Genomic DNA, 22,196 nt, shown 5'->3' with positions numbered 1-22,196 from the left:
TGGCTGTGCTGGGGTGAATACTGTATGCTACCAAAGAATAGCACTGATCCTCTTTTACAGTTTTAAGAAGATAGAACAGAAAATTATCACCAATCACTGGGCTCTGTATTTGGGAAACAGTGAACTGAAATGACATTTTTGTGTGAAGCTGACGATACTGTGCATGCCCTCTTCTTCTCCATCTTGGATGGGCTTTTCTTTTTCTGTTCTCTTTGGGATTTGAATGTGGAATGCGTGCATCTGGCTGGGAAGCTGCCCAAACTGGGATCCATGATGACCTGGCATAAAGAGATCTGGTGTGGAAACCAGCAGTCCCAGTCTGTGACACACCTGAGGAATAAAGAGGGGTAAGCACCTCTTCAGCTGAGCTGGTGGCTACATTCAGAGCAAATGAGAAGGGATAGGTAAATGTGTTTAAAAAATAAAAATACTGCATACAGTGGAGAGGCTAATAAATGTCAGCCTTGTTGTTTCTGCACTAACATGTTCTTGGTATCTCAGTGATGTGTGGTGTGCCTGACGTAGAGACAATCTCACTGATCAGTGCTGAGTAGTGATCATTCCAAGTCTATAGCCAGGAAAGTACAGGAAGGGAGTCATAGAAAGCAAGACCACAGGGCAGCCCAAGCCATGGGCCAGGCTTGTGCAGCCTTGTAAGGAAAGCAACTGCACCAGATCTGGTTCATGCTCTGCTCCCTCCCTACCCTTTGGGGGAAAAGGAAACTCTTTCAGGCTTTGTGGTACACCAGTTCCTGCTCTGTACCAGCTTATTTTTGGCCATTAGTATTGCTGAAAATGAGACCAAGCTTCTTCCTTTTTTCACCCTCACGTGTGAGAACCAGATTTGTGGCCTCTCAGAGGTGTTCTCACATGCCTGCACCATGACAGGAAAGCTGCAGAGCTGAAGGGCTTTGCGGTGGCTGGGTGCAGTTCTGAGCCACAGTGCAGCCCTGGCTGCACAGCTTCCCCAGGGCCCTGCCCGAGTCCCCTCAGTGCTGGAGGGAAGAAAGCTGCAGACCACGGCAGCTTCTACAAAAAGCTCATGGCCTTGTGCCTCGGGGGTTTTGTCTGCGTGGGCAGAAGCAGCAAAGGAAGGACTCCTGATTCCAGGCAGAAGAGGGAATTCCACCTTGTCTGCATTTTCTTCAGCACAAATCATCGATGTATACTTATGTGGGAGAAGGAAGGCTTGTGCAGGAATCCTGGACTAAAGCAGTTGCAAAGGACAATGACAGTAGTGTGACTAAAGTGTCATTTGACTCAGCCATAAACCAGCATTGTATTTTGGCAGCCTGTGCCAAAATAGCCAGGGAAACAGATGCAATTGAGAACTGCTTTATGCACAGCATCCCTTCAACTTCTCCTTGGTGGCACCACTTGCATTTGTGTTGCACAGCAACTCCAAGGCTGAACCCCCACTCCCTTTCCTTCACTAACCACTCCTGACTGAAGGTGGCTGCAGACAGGTTCCAGTGCCACAGGAGGGATTATGTAATAGAGCACTGGTTCCAAAGGGAGAAGCAGGGCATGGCTGCCTGTACTGCTGCCTGACCTTGCAGTGAGAGTTAGACACATTCAAGTGTTCAGCTTAGATGAGAGAGCAGATCATGTACTTGGAAAATAGTGGCTGGAACACCGGGGCTTTTGCTTTTTTAATCCTTAAAAAGGGAAGCCTGCTTCAGTTTGTCTCTCCCCATCTCTCTGCATGCATGTCTCTGGAGGGCAGCTATGACTTCCTCTGTTGCTGGGTAGAAGAAATGGCATCCAACACACTAGCAACAATTTGAGGATCCTTAAAAATAAAAACTGTCAGGATAGATAGAAGAGGCATAGTATGAAATATATATCTTCTCCCTTCATGGGGACCACAGGCTCTGCATTTAGAGGGATCTAAGATGTGGTGGGACCACATGCATGAATATAAAAGCATAGAGTCATCTCGTTGCTATCACTCTTCCACAGCTGAGGTGTGGATGGCCCTATCTATTTATATAGTGTTTCCAAGTATTGGGAAGGATTTTTTTAACTTTGTGGTCCAAGGTAAATACCTCATTTAACCATGCTAAATTATTACCGTAACATCCTTTGACAGTTAGTGCTACAGGTATGTATTGGCTGTGTGAAAAAGCACTTTGTTAGGTAATTATTTCACACAATCTGGTATGTGAGTGCTTCATTTTATGTCTTCCAGTTTTATACTGTGAAAAATAAGGAATAATTACATCTCTTCTCCTGGATCCCACTGATGATTTTATATGTCATCATTATCACCTCCTAGTAACCTCTTTTTTCCAGGCTGGAAAGTCCTCATGTATTTAATCTGTGTTTATATGGAAGGTATATCTGAAGATCCTGGTCACCCTTGTCTGTACATTTTGTAATTCTTCTCTAGCTAACTTAAAGGAATGAGAGCTCCACACTGCATGCAAAATATGAACTCAAAGTTCACCTGGAACAATGTTTTCTGGTTTGATCTGTTTGCCTACTAGTTCAGAATGCTTTATTGCTTAGCTAATGCCTTCATTAAACTCTTCAGAGAGGCTGGGATCTCTTTTCTGAGCAATAGCTAATTTAACCTTTTATGTAGATCTAACACGTCTTTCCCAATATCTACTGCTTTATATTTATCAACACCAAATTAATATGTGATCTTATCTCCCACTTCTCAGAAACATTAAATCCTTCATGACTCTTGGCAGTAAATTTTAGTTTAGTCTACTGTGCATATTGACTCTGTGTGTGTGCTGCATGCACCAGGGGTGGGAGGTAACAGCAAAAGTAATAGCAAAGTGCAGTGGACAGGTCTGACTGCCAAGAAGTGATGGGTCCCTGAGGACAAATTATCATCTGGCTTCTGAATGGCACAAATGAAAGCAGCTGCCAACCGTTTTCATCAGTCTGGGCTTTGTCTCCCTCTACAGAACAAATGTCAGGTCATTATTTAAAGAGGAGCTCAGCGTGGGTAAATTTCCAGAGTGCTGAATGAGCTGTCATCCTGGAGATTAGTTTCCTGGATATCATATAGGTAGACAGGGTGAATCACAAATCTTGTGGGAGATCATTCCTCTGAACACAGCCATTGGATGTTTGTCTGAAGGATAGAGTTGGGCTGGAAATCTGCAGCCTAGCATGCATTCACAGTGCCAGGCAGCGATAGTGGGGCTGCAAGTGTAGAAGTGATAAATGGGAGGGGAAGGAAGCTACTGTTGAGGTACAGTGGAGTGTGATGGCATTTCTTACACTCAGGAAGGCAGCTTTGTGCAAGTGCAAAAGTCTAGGGTTGTGTTTATGTATTCCAGTGTTTTAAATGTACTTTTGTGAAAACTTGCACCAAGCTGAGACTCTTGACTACATGTTAAATAAAAGTTACCAGTACTTACAGTTCCTAATTTATAGGCAGTGGACTTTAAGCGACAAACAATTTTAAAATCATAGTCAGTTTCTGAGGAGAAATATTAAAATACTGTATGCTATTCTGCTCCTACCTAGGTTTCCCTGTTAACTGGGAAGCAAATGTGTTGCCATTTCACTGGAATGATCGGTTATCACAGAAAATTAACATTTTAGTTCTATTCACTATTACATGTTGCTGTTTTCAAATAGCTTTTTTCCATCAGTATGGATTTGATGAAGAACATTAAGGTATCAATTAAGCTTCATTCATTGATTCAGTGGATATTTTACTATAAAAATGACCTGAATTACCGTTCTTAAATGAAAAACATTAGTGTCTGGACTCAACCATATAGAAAAACTAAAGTTAGGGCAAAACAAGTCCAGTGCTGGCCTTGTTTAGTCCAGCTAATTTCCCAACTTTCCATGGGAATTAAAAAAAAAAAAAAAAAAAAAAAAAAAAAAAAAAAAAAAAAGTAAATACCGAGGCAGGGGAACAGTGAAAGCCCGTGAGAAGTTTTCCCTCGAGTGGCCTTTCCCGGACGCAGTTGTAGGGGCGGGCCGGGCGCCGCGAGGTGTCGCTGCCGCACCGGGTACTGGCGAGCCCGGGTGCGCTCCGGGCGCGCCGCCGCCAGCCCCGCCTGTGCCGAGCTGCGCTCCGGGCTCCCCTCGCCCGGCGGAGCAGCGGGAGGGGCTGCGAGCCCGCACCGGCACCCTGGGTACAGGAGGGCGAGACCCCGCGGCCCGGGGCTTTCCCTGCCCGTGGGGATGGATTGCTGCCTGTTCTGCTCGACAACCACCGCGCGTTGCGCTCTTAGGGACAGACGACTCGCTTTAAAATGTAGCTTTACCCCAAAATTGTTAAAGATTAGAAGCTGCAATAGATTAAGTGAAGTAGCTCTTCCTAGCCCCATACTCCATCTCTCTCAAGTTCATTAAGCTGCTTAGTTCCACAAAGTTAAATAGCACTTACATAAATCCAGCAGCCCTAGGGGAACGCGAGGGTTGGTGCACTGGCCAGTGTCAACTTGCTCATTCTCTCGGAGTGTCTCTTTCTTCTCAGACAGACGGACCATATATCTAGAATAGTGGTGCTGCTGCACTTAGATGCCACTGCTTCCAAAGAACAGGCTGTCAAAGAAAATAAACATGCAAGTTCATAAGAGATATTTTCAACTACTTTTCAAAGCTAAATCTTTGCAGATGGACAGATTTAGTCCAGATGGAGTAAAATATCATATTCAATTTCTATTTTGTTTAGGAAATTAAATATTAGACTCCTGGCATCAGTAAGTTATTTTCCCTCTCTTTATAGGCCACATTCATTCATACGTCCCACTCTAAAACCAGGCCTTGCTGTCCACTGGTTTTCTCTCAGTAACAAAGGATTCTGATGTTGCCACTTCCTTTCCTCCTTTGCAGTCCGCTCTGCTTCTTGGGCTCAGAGTTCATCCAAACCTGTGGCATTTGTAAGGGGACTACTGCTCTGTAGGCCAGCAAGGCTTTTCCAAGATTTTGACATGTATTTGGCCACTTGAAGGGTAACCTCAGCTAAACATTGTAAATGAGGAAAGCTCACAGAGGTGACTTGTGCCTCTCTCAGCTTTCAGCTCCAGTGATACCCTTGCCTACTCAGCCATAGTGCCTGATGCTGTTCCTGTTTACCCCTCTGGCAGCAGTTCCCCAGTGTAACAAATGGAGTTGTGCTGGTCTGGCACTCTCTGTTTAAAAATGACGTATGGTTAAGTATTTTAAATTTACCAAATTGTTAATGATTTTCAAAGGCTTTAATTGAGTGATTATAGCAGCCATTGATTTTGCAGGCTTCAACCTACACTATAATTCAGACACTCTGCAAAGGAAGTCATGCACAATCGGATTTAGCCATCATTCACAGTGAGGCCTGCACAATTACCATTGCAAACATCAGGTATTGTTTGCTTTATTAACTTATATTAGGAACCTGTAGTGAAGCTGTGAAATAGCAGTTGTCTTAAGATGTTTCCTGTGGTAGGGTTTTTATTAAAGACATTTACATAGCCATAAACTGTAAAGGAGGATGTTTGATGCAAATTGTGAGATTTATGTTTGAATGTGTTGTACTGTCTGCAAATGTGCTGGAAATCCTGTGCTACATCCACAGACTACATTGGGAGGAGACAGTACTGCCTAGCTGTGGGCTTTTTAAGCATTTAGCAATTTTTACAGTCAGCAGCAGGTTAGAAGGCTGGTTAAAAAATGACCAGGTTTTAGGTTGGAAGTTGGACACAGGGCAGTACTGTGGGAGGTCTCATGACACTATACTTGACCCTAGGCACTGCATGGCCTATCTGCCCCATTCCTTCTTGCTCACTCCCTTGGAGTATTGGGCCTTCTACCTGCTGTTAAGTCTAGCTAGGCTTTGTGAACCTTTAAATTTCTAGTTAAAGGAGGAGCTACAAAGAAAGGATGAACGTTTCACAACTCAACTCAGTTTTTGGTAAAATGACAGTCATTCAGAGCTAAGGATCATTTGCCACACAGTAACATAAAAACACTCACAAAATGATGTCCAGCATATGTCACAGCTGAGGTGGCCATGGCACACAGAGTATCACCATACAATTTGAGAAGGCTTTAAGCATTTGCCCAAAAGAGTAACACCATACCACATCAGAAGGCTTCAAGCATCCGCCCATACAAAGTACTGTCATGACACTTCAGAAGGGTGAAAGCATCTGCTCTTTCTTTTTCTTCAGCAGAACCTTTTATACCCTCATGTTCATGCACTGCACCTGTGTGCCTCTCATGTTGATGCACTGCACCTGTGTGCCTCTCATGTTGATGCACTGCACCTGTGTGCCCTCTGCTCCCTTTGGTGGTTGGTCAGTGCCCCTGGGCACTCCATGGCTCGTTACCTTCAATACCAATCACCTGTCCTACACAGCTGTGCCCATTGGGGATGAGACTCAGCCACAGCCCCACTCCCAATTACCACAAACTGTGTACCTACAAAATGAGAATTAAATGAAAAAGTTATTTGAGAGCAATTTGACAAGCTGTTCCTTGGCATTAAAGCCCCAGCTCTTCAGAGGGAGTGGAGGAGGTCCTGGTAGTGTCCTGCAATGCACACATTTGTGAAACATGAAGCCCTGGAGACAGGAAAGTTTAAAATTCTATAAGGTTACTACCTGCTCTCACCTGCCAGAACTGACTTTTGCTGTGAGGATCTGACTGTCTCTTGGAATCTAAGACTAATGATTTTTTTCATTACAGTCAACTGAGGGAACTGAATTTTCAGGTCTTGTCCCCCTGCTGTTTTCACCCTTAAATTTACAGTACCTTCTGCTTTCGTTGTCGTACAATTGACTCTCTCCTTCCCAGCCATTTTTAGTGATGCACTGTGAAAGAGGCTTTGGGAGCTGCTTCTGCTGGTTTAAGACCAACAAATTTACTGTAGTAAGTGCCAAGCAGGCTGCAAGCACCAGATGAGTACACCTTCCTAGTGGCGTATGCACCAGTACAAAAGATGTTTCTCCCAAGCCTCACTAATGTTTTCTTTACCACCCACTTTAAGCATTTTGAAAGAAGAGTTAATTTCCTTCAATTGGTTGTTATGAAATACTAATGTGAAGGTAGCGCTTCAGTCTTAAATTAATATAAGGTTAACACGGCGGCTGAGTGATGGGGAAGCAGAAGTGGCTCTGGCTGGCATGCAGAAGGTCCCTGGAGGCCATCACACTGGCAAGAATTATTGCCTGAAGGGCAATTACATTGGCAAGCATCAGCTGGAGCACAGTGCACCCTACTTTCTCACCTCATCATGCCAATTCATGCCGCCAGCTTTGTTCTGACACCCATCCTCTATCACAGGAGCAGGTGGCAAGGAGCCAGCTATGCTCAGCATGGGAGTCTGTGCTCCTCAGAGAGCCCATAACTGAGGGCCAGCTCAGCCTCCATTGTGGCTACAAAAATCCAACACAATGCAAATGGCAGAAATAAAGCCCAACTGCATAAAACCCAAAAGCTTAGACAAGTCTGTCTAACTTTTCTGTGAACAAGAGGAGCAAGACAGTGGGAGCAAAGAAAATAAAACACATTCTGGAGCTAGACCTGACTGGTGGCAGATTGACAGATGGACAGTTCTACTCGTCCTCCTCCCAGGGAAAGGGGTGGTCATTCAACTGTGAGAAAAAAGACATGGACAGGAAGGTGCAGATTTCCCCTCCTGGCTTCCATCCTGCCATCTTCTGAGCCCACTGGGCTTTTATTGCTCTCATCCCACTAGGGTTAGGGGTGGGGTTGGGAGGCAGACAAAGCCTGGCCCTGGGTTGGAGAGCTATAGGATGGAGGCCACCAAGGGAGAGGCTGTGCTGCCCAAAGACTGGTCTCTGCATGAGCTTATCCTCTGGTCCCTGGCCAGGTGTCTCAGGCTCAGCCTGAGATGGGTTAGGGATAAAGGACTAGGGTTAGGGACAAAGCTGATTCTGAAACTGTTGGATTATTGCACATTTTGTTTAATAAATTAAGAAATTATGGGAAGACTGGAAGTCTAAGATTGAGTGGCCACAGAAAGTGCCTGTAAATGAAAAAAGAGAAGTACCACAACTCTATTTGTTGTAGACAAAATGTTATTTTTACAGAGCTATCCAGTAAGTGCCCAAAATATGCTGTCATTTTTCTAAATGAATGAAGATGTATTTTGAAAAAGAAAATAAATAAAAAATCAATACCACAGTTTAGTCATCATCTTTAAATGTTTACACACCCTTACTGGCACTTTGCTTGCCCTATACATCTTTTTTAAATGCCTTCAGCATTAAGAAATGAATGCTCTTTTTCTGGAGGAACTCCACCTAGGCTGAAAATATGGAGAAAAAAAGTGGTAAGAAGAAAAAAATAAGTATTTGATTTTATACGTATGTGCAATGAGTAGCCCAGATGTCTTCCATGAAAGATTTGAACATCACTATCTAAATTTTTCTCTTGTCCCTATACCAGCTGCACCAAACCCAACAGATACTGAACTGCTGCAGATGTGGGGATTTGAGCCTACACTAAATGAAAAAACAATCATTCAACATATATCAGGCATCACACTGTTAGGACAATAGGAAGGAAGCGCTGTCAGCCCCACTCTTCTCCACACATTCAGTGGCTACTACCGTGCACTGAGGACTGAGGACTGTGCCCACTGAGAGCTGCAATTTCCAGCCCTATAGCAGCTGACAAATGATTGACAGGCCAACCCAACTCATTAAACCAGCAAACAAGGAATATAGGGAAAAAAAGATGTGGTTTTGTGCAGCTGCCTTACATTACATCAGCTCAGTGTGGGGTCAGATATGTGCTAGAGCTCATGCACAGGCATGGGAGAGACTGCATAGCTGTGAGCAGGGGCAGAGACACAGAGACAGGGGAGTGGGAAGATGTCTGCCCTTCTCAGCAAAATGAGCTGCCTTCTTCCTGCAGAGTGCTTAACTGCTTTCTTAAATATAAATCAGTCCTAAACTGGGGCCTGTAAGCTTTTTAAGATGGGGACCCTGTCTTCAGATTTGAAGGTGCTCTGCTCCTGTCGAACAACTGTGGTTCTTCCTTTCCTTTCACATTGCTTTCTAGTGATATCCAGTTGCATTCAATTACAAATAACCTTGGAAATATGGTACAGGTAGATCTTCCTGATTAGTTATCAGGAATGTCATATTAAACATTATATTATCTCCACTCCTTTAACAGATAAGTCCATTATCTCCTGTCAGTGTCTGGTCAATTTTCCTCTCTACTGATTGCTTCCGTTTCCTGATGGAGAGGCACATGCTAGAGCAGGCATTTCTAAGGCCTTATTTATTACCTGTCTCTGGTGCTTTAGCTCTCTCATTTAGACTTCATGACTTATAAATGGACTCAAGTTATATAGTGAAATAAGTTGTCTCTCTCTTCAAATACAAATCCTGTTTTATTTCCTTATTTCTATATTCATGATATTTATTTGTTCTTATTCAGACAGAATGATGTCAGCAGGGCTTACTAATAGCTACAGAAATGTGCATTTTTCCTTCCAGTCTTTAGTAGACATATATAAAAACACAGCTGCATTTTTTCTCTAGGCTGTGAGTTGCATATTTTTTCACAGCATCAAATATTGCCTGTTTTTATACCTGTAGCCTAGGGAAAAACTAGCAGCATGGTCTCCCTATCTCTTTTAACTCCATATATGTGTCTATTACCTAAAAGTGGATTTGAATGTGTACCTGCAGCACATGTAGAGGCATGATTTCTCACTCTTGTTTACTGCAGGTTGGAAAGTATATTCAGTGTCCATTCCCCTCACTCATCACTGATAGGTATTGGATAGTGAGTTCCAATGGACAGCAATCAGTAATACACACTGCAGCTTCCCTTGGTTCACATTTCACTCTTTTTCTTTCCTATTTTTCAGGGGACCACAGTGCCAGGCACTCCAGTCCCCAGCACAGTGTCAGCTACTCTAGTGACATACACAGAGATGCTCAGCATGAGGATATGAGGAAGAAGGTTTCTGCTGAATGCATAATTACAAATTAGTTAGGCTTCTCACAAAGAAATAATGCTCAGGACCTGTGTGTTCAGTTTGGGAAGAATAGTGCTGTAGGAGCTGAGGAGGTGGGAGGGAAGCACACAGAAATTAGCAGCTGTAAAGGACTGTGCAAATAGAAGTTGGTGCAGTTTCAGAATCTGGGAGGACTTGAAGATTAAGTCAATTGGATAAGAAACATCAAATAATAAAGTAGTTCCTGGGCCCTTGCCTAGGATTTCAAGTACAGTCTTTCCCAATGTTCACATTAATATATATTTTTTTCTCAATTATGAATAATCTAGCTCCAAATGATCAAATTTTATGTGGGGTCCTGTTCCAAACTATTTTTTTCAGATGCATTCATACCAACTAATTTGGGGAATGATCTGGTTAGTTTGAGCTTTTAAACTCAAACCTCTATGCTCCTGAGCATGTCATCTACTCCAGAGTCAATTCATTGCTAATTAACACAAATCACAGGAACATAACCTTTGGAAAATACTGCTGATGCACAATGCATTTCAACACAGTATCCAGCACTGAGATGTGATTTGTTTGGAACACTGTTATAAATATTCTTTTGCACAAGAGAAGCATGGCTAAGAAGAAAACCTTATCTAATCCTGTTTTATGCCACATGCCAGATTAAATGTATCAATTGCTATCATACAGGATCCAGATGTAAACATGCTGTCAGCTTTAAACGACATTCTAATTTTTTAAAAATATAAACCCTATGGCTGAAATGTTTTTTCTGGTTTCTCTTTCCCATGTTGGATTAACACATCAACAGCTGTGAAAGAATGTTTCCAACCAGGCTACAGGATCTTATTATTAAAATACTGTCCATATATAATGTCCAACAAAAGAAAATTTTAAGTCTTGAACTCTCTGCCTCTGCTGCACGAACATGAACAAATACCAGGCTTAACATTTCAGAATGTCCTTTCATCCCAAAACAGAATTAGGAGTTGACATTTCAGAAGTTGTGGAATAGAAAAAAATCACAAACTTCACGAATACCAAAGGGAATTTTATTGGACAGTGGGCTAAGAGAAGATCGGGATTTTTCATTTTGGTGTTTCCACTTGCATGTGTGCCTTCCAGGGCACCACCATCAGCATCTGAGCAGCCAGAACAAAGTGGCTTCACCTGATCAAAAGCACAGAGGGGATTTTCAATAATTCCCATGAAATTGATGAAAATTGATGTGCTCTTGCAAAAATTTTGTTGCATCAAGCCTATTTTTCTTCAATAAGGAAAAAAAGAACTTTTCTTCAGAAAGATAAAGCAGGGAACAATTCATAGTGCAGGGATGGTTAGAGACAAAAGGTTTTGCAAATTTTGTGAACAATGCAAAGTTAGAACCATAAACCCCATAGCTCTACAAAAATTTCAGTAAATACATATGTACACTTTGTAGGGCGTTTCCCTTCACCACTCTTTTGTTCTCATCCACACCTATGTGAAACTAGAATCACTTCCCCCAAGCTGTTCTGCTTTAGACATTTTCATTTTTCTGTGCATGAATTTCTGATTTCCTCTCTTTACATTTTATATTTATCTATTTCTTTAGTCCCATTTATGGAGCCCTCCTTTCAGTCCTCCTTCAATTGCACTGGAGATTTATACACCCTGCTATTTCAGTGGGGAAAAGAAATATCCTTCTCTTATTCTATTCTATTAATGTTGAATTTATAGCTACACTTTGGAGTAGGATGCTTTCCTTGGCTTTTTTTAGCCACAACGGAAAATATAATTTAAACCAGGCAAAAGTGGCAGGCCCTGATCTGCTGTTCTACCTCTCTGCATTTGAAGGAACATTAAACTTGATGAGGAAAAAGACCCTTCTCATCTCTACCAAATCAAACATGCAAGAGTTTTCTTCCCTTATAGGCTTTCCATGTCCATCCCACAACTTCACTCATCAGATGAGGGCTTGTGCTGCAGTCATAGCCTGTGATCTGTTCCCTATTTTATAGAGCAGAGCCCCAGCAAACTGCTTCAGGACATCTGAGCTCCCTCTGTGCATGAAGTCCCCTGGGGAAACCCACCAGCACACCTCGTACTTCCATTGAGCATTTACCAACTTGCTGCTGCCTACAAGGCAGTTAATAGCAGTCTCTTACCCACTTGGTGCTCTTTTGTAGGATCCCCTTTTCATGGTGCAGCTCCCATTTCCAATATAAGTTATTTCAACTTTTGGGTACAGCTGTTTGGGAAGGGTGCATTTTTTTAAAAACTATATGTATGAATAAAATCTGGGACAGTTGCATTCTGGCCCCTAGAGAAGACAAATACTCTAATTATAAGAAAATCTTCTAACTCACCTTTGCCATGTTTGGCTGTCTGAACAAATGTTACTCCAAAAGAGTGAAAATGTTCTCACATTTCTCTTCAGATTCAGGATTTCAGTATCTCAAACTATGCCACTGATGGGAAATTTCAAAGTATTCTGCTCTCACCAGAAGAACCCTTTGCAGATAAGGCCTTCTGCCATTCAATGACCTGCTTCCCGGATTTCTCTCATTCCATGTTGGCATCCCTGAGGCTGCCATGGCTGTTCGTACCTGTGTGAAAGTCCTGTCCTAACTTAGAGGAAAAAAGATGCAGTATTCAAAGATAAACTACTGACAGTAACATCTGTGAAAATGAGGCTGTTTTTGACTCTGCCTATGCAATATGTCACCATTCCTCTTCATTTTAATAAGCAGAGTATTTCTTACCTACTAAATATTTGCGGCTAAGTCACAGTGGCAATTATGACAGCCATTAGTGTACTGTCAAGAGAATCCATGTACCGACATAGCTAGTGTACAAATACAGAATTTGGGGGGAAAAAAGAACATCTTAAAGCCAGAAGTTGCTGACTTTGAATTGCCTGTTTGGACTAAATTGAAAACTAAGCACAGAAATACCCCTCCGAAAGATCCATCTGGAGATTTGTTTCTGGATAACGCAATCCGGAAGATTGTGTAGACCTCCAAGTCCTTTTCTCTTGCCATCTCATCCTTCAGAGAGAAAATTGTAACTCCACTTTGTGATGTGTAGGGTCTCCTTCTGACCACCCCTGCCATTCTGCCCCACTCATACAGCTTCACTGTCCTTCAGCCTTTTTAAAAACAGAAAGAGGAAAAAGCCCTCTCTCAGCTTACCCCCTTCCCTTCCCTGGCAGAGCCCCAGTGAGACACAGACAGCTGCCCCAGACCCCTCTCATGGCAGCAGCACGAAGCACCCAGGCCAGGGGCAAGATGGAAGTGCCAAAGCCAGGCTGGGTTAGGCTCTGGATACCCACAAAGTGCTCAGCCCTCTGGGAGGCTGCCAGTGCCCAAAATGGTGCAGGGCTGCTCTCATGCTGCCTTTGTCCTGGCAACAAACCCCCTGCTTTTTGTGCTGGTGGGGCTGCTTGAACAGTTTCATCTTAGAAACCAGGGAATCAAAACTAATCCTGCTGCTTCATGGTTTTATATTACTTGCCTGCATTTGCATATTTTCTATGTGCACCTCCCTATAAGCAGAGAGAGTGTGACTTTCTTTTAAAATTGGTTTGTTGTAGATAATAATTTTTAGTAGATGATAATTTGAATAGACTCATAGATATTCAGAGCAGTAGGGGCTGAAGGGGTCTCCAGAGCTAGTCCAATGCCACCACTGGCTCAGTCTGGGTCAACCAGACGTAGTTGACTGCCCACCCAGCTGGGCTTCGAGTATTTCCAGAGATGGGAATGCCTCTCTTCTCTGGGTAACCTGTTCCTGTGTTTGACCATCCTCACTAGGTAAAGACTTTCTCTTATGCTTAAAGGGAATTTCATGTGTTCACATATTTCAAACAGTGTTCCTGAAACATGTTGCTTTCAGTTGTCAGCAGAGTGTCAGGTGGAAAGGGACACACACTCTGAAAAGCACAGCTGTGATTCACTCAGTGATACTGAGTGAAATATAAAAGCCTTACTACTAAGAGCTTTCCAAATTGAACATGGTACATTCATTCAAAAGTTCTTTGTGTACCTAGGTCAAGAGGCGGATATTTTCTTTGCTCTGTCTTCTATCCTTTATACAATTCCCAATGCTCCCAGCAACTCAAAATGATCTTCAGGTTAGATACTGTTTCTGCTTGTTATCAAACCATTACTTTGTCATTCTGTCACAGTGGCGGCTGAATAACTTCAACATGCCTGGTACAGTGCTATAAATATGAAGATATTTTAAAACATTCCACGAGTTCCCCACTTGCATGACATTCTGTTTCTTTTATCCACTAGAGATTTCATAATAATTTGAGAAAAAACACACCTCAACCAAACTGGCAGAAATTACCTGGTCTACTATAAAATACAAGTACAGGTCTCAGCCAGCTAATTCAAAAGTCCCTGATTTTCCTTTTAGATTCATCTTACACCATTTTATCTCTTTCCTGATCATCGCAAACAGCCCTGCAGATGGATCAGACCCACTAATTCCACCGGAGAGGTTGTGCCGCGGCTGTGTCCAGCCGCAGCTGTCCTAACGCACAGAGTCAAGAGCATCTGATTACTTTGTTTCACCAGGCAGGATAATAAAGCTTTCCTGAGCAGCAGTGTTTACAGCAAGTGAACTATGCGAAATCTCTCCCCTCAACTGCTATTACACAGCTTGCAACCTTTCGTTCAGGAGATTAAGTTTGCATCTCTTCAAATTATCTCTTTGTAATTGGAAAACTTTCGTTTTGACAGAGACAATGTGGCAGCCTCCCTGCGAGCCTCGCTACAAGCCAGTGCTGAGTGCCATCTGGAGAGCTGATGCCGAAGTCAAGCAACAACATCCTGTCATATTTTATCTGGAACTTTGGAACAGAACAACTAATAACATCTTAAGCTTCATTTGTCTGGCTCTCTCATGCTCTTGGCAGAGGTCATAAGCAATGGTGGCTTTGCTGATTTGCTGCATCAAAACTAATTAGGTTACAGTGCTCACTGGCAGAGCCTCTCATAATGGCATAAAAACCTCGGGCTTTAACTTTACCCATTATGTCAAGGTAAAGTTTCACACTCATAAAACTTGCTCATCTTCTCAGTCATAATTTTAACATCCATTAACAGTGCTTATTCAGCTTGACAGACTCCTATATTTCACTTATCGACTCCTATATTTCACTTTTCCCTTCCCTCTTTAAAAATGCTGCTGGTGAGAAGTGGGGCTCATGCCATGAAGGCGTGTGCCTGACGTTGCAGATGCAGAATTCCAAGCACAGCCTCTTTGCATTTTACATTCTTTACAGCAGCAAGAATGCCCCAGTCTGACTAGATGGGGTTTGTATGTCAGTGCACTAAGAATGACTCCTGCTGCCTCTGAAGAAAGCCTGGTAAGATGACCTTTTTACCGAGCTTATAGGAAATCTATTCTTTTACCAGACGCTTTCAGTTTGTCTTATTGAATGAGTCAGATCCAAAAATCTGAGTAAAATTAAGATAACCGTTGCACAAGGTTAAAGTTAGGGCAATGCTCAGTGTAAAAGTCAGGGCACATCTTAACGGCTCTTAGTTCAAGACAGAAACCTCAGCAGGAAAGAAGATTTCTGTCTGCACTGAGGGAAAAGTGAGAAGTAAGGTTTAACAGTTTCCTTCTTTAAATGTTGTAAAACATGTCAGCAGGGGGCTGTGGTAGTAAGAGGAATTGTGCTTTCTCACAGCAGGGAAGTGGCACTTCACTAGACTGGCTACATTGATTATCAAGATGAGGCCGTCTTAAAGAGCAAGCACAGCACTTAAATGTACTATAATGTGTGGAAAAATCATTATTAAAAAAGCACTGTGTATTTGCTCTAACACTTTCCACCTGCTACTGCTTGCAGAGGCTACAGTAGTGGGAAGAGCCCATACAACTCTTTTTTTTACTTGTCTGATAATAATATCAGCTGAATACAAGGGATTGTATTGGCACAGCCTGGATTTGCTGGACATTAATGCCAGATCCTCTGTACTTGAGAAAGACATTAAAAGAGTGTAAGAATGAGGGTTAAATAAGGATTTATTTATATATTTCTCTGTTCAAAGTGATTACCATACTGTTACTTAATATTTGTGCACTTCCTATTTATTTATTTATTTACTTATTCCTTATGCCTTTTTTTCTCTGTATGTGGGAACATCACAGATCCCTTGAACTTCTATTACTCCTAATTTCCTTTTAATTGTGAAAAAGGTTCTGAATTACATTAAATTGATAATTGCAGTTCAGAGCATTTTATATACTGCACCTTTAGACCTGTCTGATTTGTCTTAACAGAGAATCAGACAGGTTCACCCTGGAGCATTTCCAGTTGGGAGCTGTGTCTTTCTGAACATGGATGTATGTCAATGGTTGTGACCAACCGTGTGAATGAGTGCTATATGATAGTGAAAAGATGCAAAGAAATCAAACGTGGAATAGTGTGTACATATTAGGATACCTGATTAACTGAAGAGACACGATATTTAACAGGGGAAAATCAGTGCATGATTAATGATGTGGATGGACTGCTTTCAGACAGGAGACTAATGCAGGCAAAAAGTGTAGGTTGACAATGCAGCATTTAAGGAGATTGTAGCCATCTGAGTGAAGAGATATTTGAGGATATTTAGATGCCCAACACCTTGTACACATAAACACACTCATTGCTTTACCACCTTTATCTCATATGCCTTGTGATAACAAAGTTAAATGTATACATAAATATGTGCAGGACTACAGCCACATAATGGAGAGAAAGTAGTCAGCATGACATACACAACAAATAATTAAGAAGTAGAAATTAAAGGAATGAAAATTAAGACTGAAAATCAAGATACCTCTTGTCATGGAAATGTCAGGTTGTGAACTGTTTCCCATGGCTGATTATTAAAGTTTCATTGTTTGGCTTTTAAAACCAAAACAGAGCAACCAATTTCTTGATAAAAACAAAACAGCAACCAACACACCCTAAATGGGTCAGGCATTCACCAATTGTAACCTCTACATCCATGTGTGTGCCTCCAGACTGATATTTTGCACAATCTGAATAAAAGCAATACCTTATGATATGTGCTTGGTAGGATCTACAGGTACAGATCATTTAGTCCTTTGGGAATATACAAAGTGTTATGTCACCACAGGATGGTACAGCAGCTAGTACTTGTGAATAGGGAATTTAGCATGAACTGGTAATACTCCCTGTCTCTAGTGTGAAGTTTTTTATTTACTATTATTTGATTTAGGAAACTTGAAATTCCAAGACTGCTCTCTTGGGACAGAAAAAATGAGCTGAGAGACTGTACTGTGGACTAATAAATATGGCTTTATTTGCATACATGCAGTAATGTCACTGAGGAATTGGGGGAAGAAAAAAACCCAAGTGGCTGTTTTATATTTATGTTGTGGATTTTTTATAATGGAGTTTTTAACCAGAATGATATAACATGAACCAAAATATATACAGCTTAGATTCCAAAAATATGCTTTCAGAAGAAAGGTGTACTACATTTCCTTTTTTTTTCTTAAACCGCTCAGCTGAAATACAAGTTTTAAATCTGCTTACTTCAGGGAAAAGGGTGTTGTCCAAATTTTCTTACCACATTAGAGGAGTTTGTTGTGACAACACATTAACAGAGGCTGAGTGAGACTACTGCCCATTACTCAAGCCTGCTTCCAGTGCAGGAGTGCTGTGAGGACCACGTGTTACAGCAGCTTTGTCCTATGAGGTGACTTAAAGAGGGACATAATCCAGCCATAAATTCACAACATGAATTCCCTGCTGTAGAGTAGCACTGCTGGATATAAATGTGCCACAGTCAATCTGTGCAAGGGCATAAAAACATGTTGGAAAAGAGGGAGCAGGACTGAGGCACAGGGGGATCGTGCTGCGCCTCATCTCTGCTGTTGTGTGGGCACCAGGGTTTTCCCTCTGCCTGTGTGCCCTGGACCACACCACAGCACATCCCACCCAGAGCTGCTCTCTGCTCTCCAGTGGGCAGAAATGACCATGTGCAAAAATGGCCCTCTGAAAGACTAAAGGTCTGGAAACTGAGAGGCCCCTACTCCAAATGTCTTTTCCCTTGAGTTCTCATGTTACACAGGAACAACACTTCCCATCATCAATGTAGTACATGCTAATGATGTGTGCAAAACTTGCCTCTTTCAGTAATGGCTTTGTATCTCCCAGATGCTGGAAATCTGTAGAAAACCTGAGTTCTTCAGATCAGTGTCCTTCAGGGTGGCAGGATTCAATTCTAACATAAATCTTTAAATTAAAAACCCCCAAACATTAAGAAGCTGACAGTGGTTACAATTTTGACACCACTAATCAAATCCAGAGAGTAGTTGCTGTCACTGACAGAAAGGCACAGGGCAATAAAAATGGAACTGAGAAATGGAGATGTGACTTAGACCTCAGCCTTTGGGGATGGAGATCATCAGGTTCTCTGCATGACAGCTGCAGTCACCTTCTGTTTCTTATTTTGCTAAGTTGTTTTTCTGCAGTTGGAGATGGGTGCCGAAGAGACATTGCCAGTATCCAGCCTTTCTGCCAAAAGTGGAACTGTCACCAGCATTGTGCAAACTTGATTTGGCCTCTGAGCATGCTAAATCATGTTTGTTCTACATTGATAACATTCAGTTTATTTAACTGCCAGTCTGTCTAGATTGCATTCTGTTGAGGGATATCTCTGTGTGTGAGTGTGATAGGAAATCAGTCAACAATCCAGGATTCAGTGCTGGAGAAAGAGAGGCCCTTGTTCCCCCAGAATTCATGATGTGCTCAGACAGGCTAGATTAATATTGGAGTTTCATGCTTCTCATAGGACTTTGTTGTGACTGCAGTGAGTTTTCTAAACCCACTCACCTGGCACCACTACAAAACGAAGAACATTATAACCTAGAGAACATACTTATAATCTCCTTAAATAAAACACATTTTGTTTTCAAATGTGTTACTTCTATAGTCTGTTAACCTGGTTTAGCATCTTGTAGGCTGTGTTCAGAGTTTGGTATTTTCCCAAGCAAGGACAGGCTCAGCAAGAACAAGTTTTTTTTGAGCTAATATGTTAGTATGTTTCAGAGATATGTTCTGTTAAACAGAGGACCGTGCTCCCACATCCTGGTAAGGAGAAGGCAGTTCAGATTGCTAACAGTGCCAGAAATGTAGAGATATATCTGCTGCATATCTTCTAAAGAGATCTGAAATAAGCATCATCTAAGACAGCCCAGCTCTATTGCTTGGAGGGAATGTGATGTCTCCATCTGTTTTTATGTTCCAAACACAGAGTGCTGAAATCTGTAAGACTTATTTCACTAAATAAGATCCTGTGGCTGCAGTAGGAGACCCAGTCATTTTGTGAAGGGAGGTTTTATTTAGCTCCTTGCATTTCCAATAAAGACCCAATTGTTTCAAAACCTCCATCTCTGGAGGAGATTTCTTCTTTACTTCTGTAGATCAGCTGCCAGCAAGCTCCTAGGCCTGTGAAGAGGCAGAGTTCAGTCAGTCTGTTCACAATATGGAAAGTCATTGGCAAGGCAGTGAGGATTCTGCTAAGAGAGCACAGCCCCCTCTCTGCCCATAGAATCAACTGTCACTCTTATCAGGGGCAAGCATTAGTTCCTATAATTTTGCAGTGCAATGTGCATTTTCAAAGGCCTTGTTCTGAGAAACTGGAGGGTAAACAAAAGGTCTTTTTCTCTTTGTCTCTGCCTTCTGATTTAAAAAGTAACTTGCACCCTTTTTGAACCTCTGGTTGCCTTTAGTTGCTCTCCATCTCTGTAAGGAGTTGACAAGGTCTAGAAACAAAGGCCATTGTGAATGTTGCTGTTCTTCCTGCCTGCATAAGAGAAGGCAGGAGAGAGAGGCAGCTCTGAAGTCGTCATGGTTTCTACTTTAATTTTTTGTTGCATTGAAGAAGATTCAGAAGACTAAACAAATAAATCTGTCTTAGGGGAACACATAGGTAAATCCATACTAGGCACACTTAAATGCCCTTTATGTTGATAAATGAAGTTGCAGTCTGCTGCTAAAGCTCTGTCTGCAATTGCCTTCATTCCCCTGTGTGTCCCTCTAACACAAGAGCTGACAAAAATATGCTAGAAAGCCACATATTTTGCCTTCAATAGGCAAGTGTAAATGTCGCCATAGCAACATAGAAAAGCAGAATGCTACTTTTTAAAAGTGGTAGTGGGGAGACGAGGAAGAGATAAATGGAGGGAGAATTAGGGGTTTACAGAACACACAAAAAGAGACAGTTCAAATATGACTAAATGAACAGAAATTTGCCATGAGACACCTGAAGCTACTTGCAAGAAAGTTTGTCTGAAAGACAAAAAACTCCAGTGAACTAGGTAATATATCTAAAAAAAAAAGGGTCAGAATTGTTTCATCTCCTGTGCCTTATATGACTGAAAATCTGATTAACCAGGGGTCTATTACTGGAAAAAGAAATTGCTAACTAACAGGATCTTTCATTTTTATATGCAGCTGGGGACATCCCACTCCGCTGTCAAGATTTGAAAGTTTCCACTGAAACTGCTAGACATTAAATATTATAAATAAATCCAGGAGAGCAGATGCTAGCATATCTATCTCACACTAGACCCTTTGGTTGTGAAATTTTTTCTTCTGCTTGTGTCTTCTCTGGTGATGTAAAAAGTGTCCTATTATGCTGTCTCAATGATAGGTTTTCAGTGGTTTTATCAGTGAACTGAATAAAAATGGTTTCAGTAAGAAAAAGGAAAATTGAGAAGGAGCCATTAAAAAAACATACTTGTAACTGTGTTAAAAATACTCCACAACAATTTTGTTCTCATCTCATGAGAAAAAGCTTATTTCCAAACCACTGTTGAAGGTATTTTACTTAAAATGTTTTGTGTACATCTGTTTGTGTAGGTGGTGAATCTGGGTGCTGCAGACTTGAGAAGCTGCTGTCAACAAACTCAAGGAGACAAGAAAGAGCCCAGGGCCCTTTGGTGACTGGCAGATTCAGTCACTTAAATGCTGAGCCCAAAGCTGAAGCCTGAGCAGAGTCTGTTTCACAGACTGTGAATGCCATTGGAAACTTTTTTCATTTTAGCTTGTTGTTTAAAAGCATCAGCCATCTGAGGACAATTCATTTCCAGGATTTTATATAACATGCAAAGTACTGTAAGGGGATATTTTTAATGTATTTGTAGTTTGCTCTAGTATCATAGAGCAGGGAGAATGTCTTAGCTTGGTTTTTTTCCATTCCTGTAGCCTGTACTATAGATATAGATAATACCATTCAAGAGGGAACAGAAGGTTGCATTTTCATTTGGAGTTGACAAGTGGCACATTATTTCCCAATTTATGAATGTGAAAAGCTATACAGAAATAGAAAAATTTCTGGCTGCCATATTTACAAAACTAAAATGTTATTGCTAAACGCTTTAAAAAAAAAAGTGAAAGAAATATCTATATAAAGAAATCTTTCAGGCAGCTTTTGCTTCTGCCTGTATTTCTTTCCTTCTGGTGAATTTCTGCAGGTTGTCTGAATGACCCAGAATAATCTTTCCAGACCTTTCTCTTCTTGTCCTCTACAAAGGTTTGTCTCCCCCTAAATAACAGATACCCATAAATGTAGGGAAAGGAAGTTGCTAGCAGCCACAATACTGCAGGTATTTTGGCTAGAACAACTCACCATTTCTTCCCTCGCTCTGCAGCTCTTGGCTTATGGTAAAGGATGGCTGGAAATCACAAAACTGAGACTGAAACAAAACTAAAACAATGAAAGTTAAGCACAGAAAGTCATAGCACAGTCTTCTTAGTCCCTTTCATAAACATGCTGATGGTTGTAGCACTACACATTGGGTAAGAAGTCAGGAGCTCTGTTCACCTAGCAGCAAAGAACTGCCTTTAAAGTCAAGAATTTACTGATCCATCCTATTTTCCTTATATAAACAAATTGATTTTTCACCAGCAGCAAAATAGCTTGAGGCAATTAATTTTTACTTAATTATTTTCTAGCGTGGAGAGATGCCAATTTGCAAACCTGTCCTGTATCTTAATCACAAAATAAGCATTAGTATCACATCCACTTGCTGTGTTTCTAACCACAGAACCCTTCAGAGTGCCTTATTTGCCATGTTCAGTGGTACTGGATGCAAACAAGCTGTGGTTTTCTGGGGAACAGGCAGACTTAGCGACAGGCACTGCAGCTTTAAGCCAGTTTTTAGAGAAGAACACAGCCCTGGAAAGCCTTTTTCATGTAAGTCATCCTATCCCAACAATGTTGCTGGGTTCCCAAGTCAATCATAAATTATTTCCTGTACACAA

General features: G+C 41.7%; 2 long non-coding RNA genes across 3 annotated transcripts in view; one reads left to right on the top strand and one right to left on the bottom strand.

Moving 5' to 3' along the window:
• Positions 1–22,196, bottom strand: part of LOC135308807 (uncharacterized) — a 420,716-nt gene that overhangs the window by 264,567 nt on the left and 133,953 nt on the right. For both annotated transcript variants that reach the window (XR_010369176.1, XR_010369177.1), the window contains exon 3: positions 4,367–4,524. This is a non-coding gene — a long non-coding RNA (uncharacterized LOC135308807). The remainder of the gene's footprint in view (positions 1–4,366; positions 4,525–22,196) is intronic.
• LOC135308811 (uncharacterized) lies at positions 4,919–21,171 on the top strand. The gene is made up of 4 exons (XR_010369183.1): positions 4,919–5,323; positions 14,641–14,942; positions 15,186–15,269; positions 20,793–21,171. It is a non-coding gene; the product is annotated as an uncharacterized LOC135308811 (long non-coding RNA).

Source organism: Passer domesticus, chromosome 10 (genome assembly GCF_036417665.1).
Source record: "Passer domesticus isolate bPasDom1 chromosome 10, bPasDom1.hap1, whole genome shotgun sequence".
Classification (NCBI taxonomy): Eukaryota; Metazoa; Chordata; class Aves; order Passeriformes; family Passeridae; genus Passer; species Passer domesticus.
This window is presented reverse-complemented; position numbering and strand designations above follow the sequence as displayed.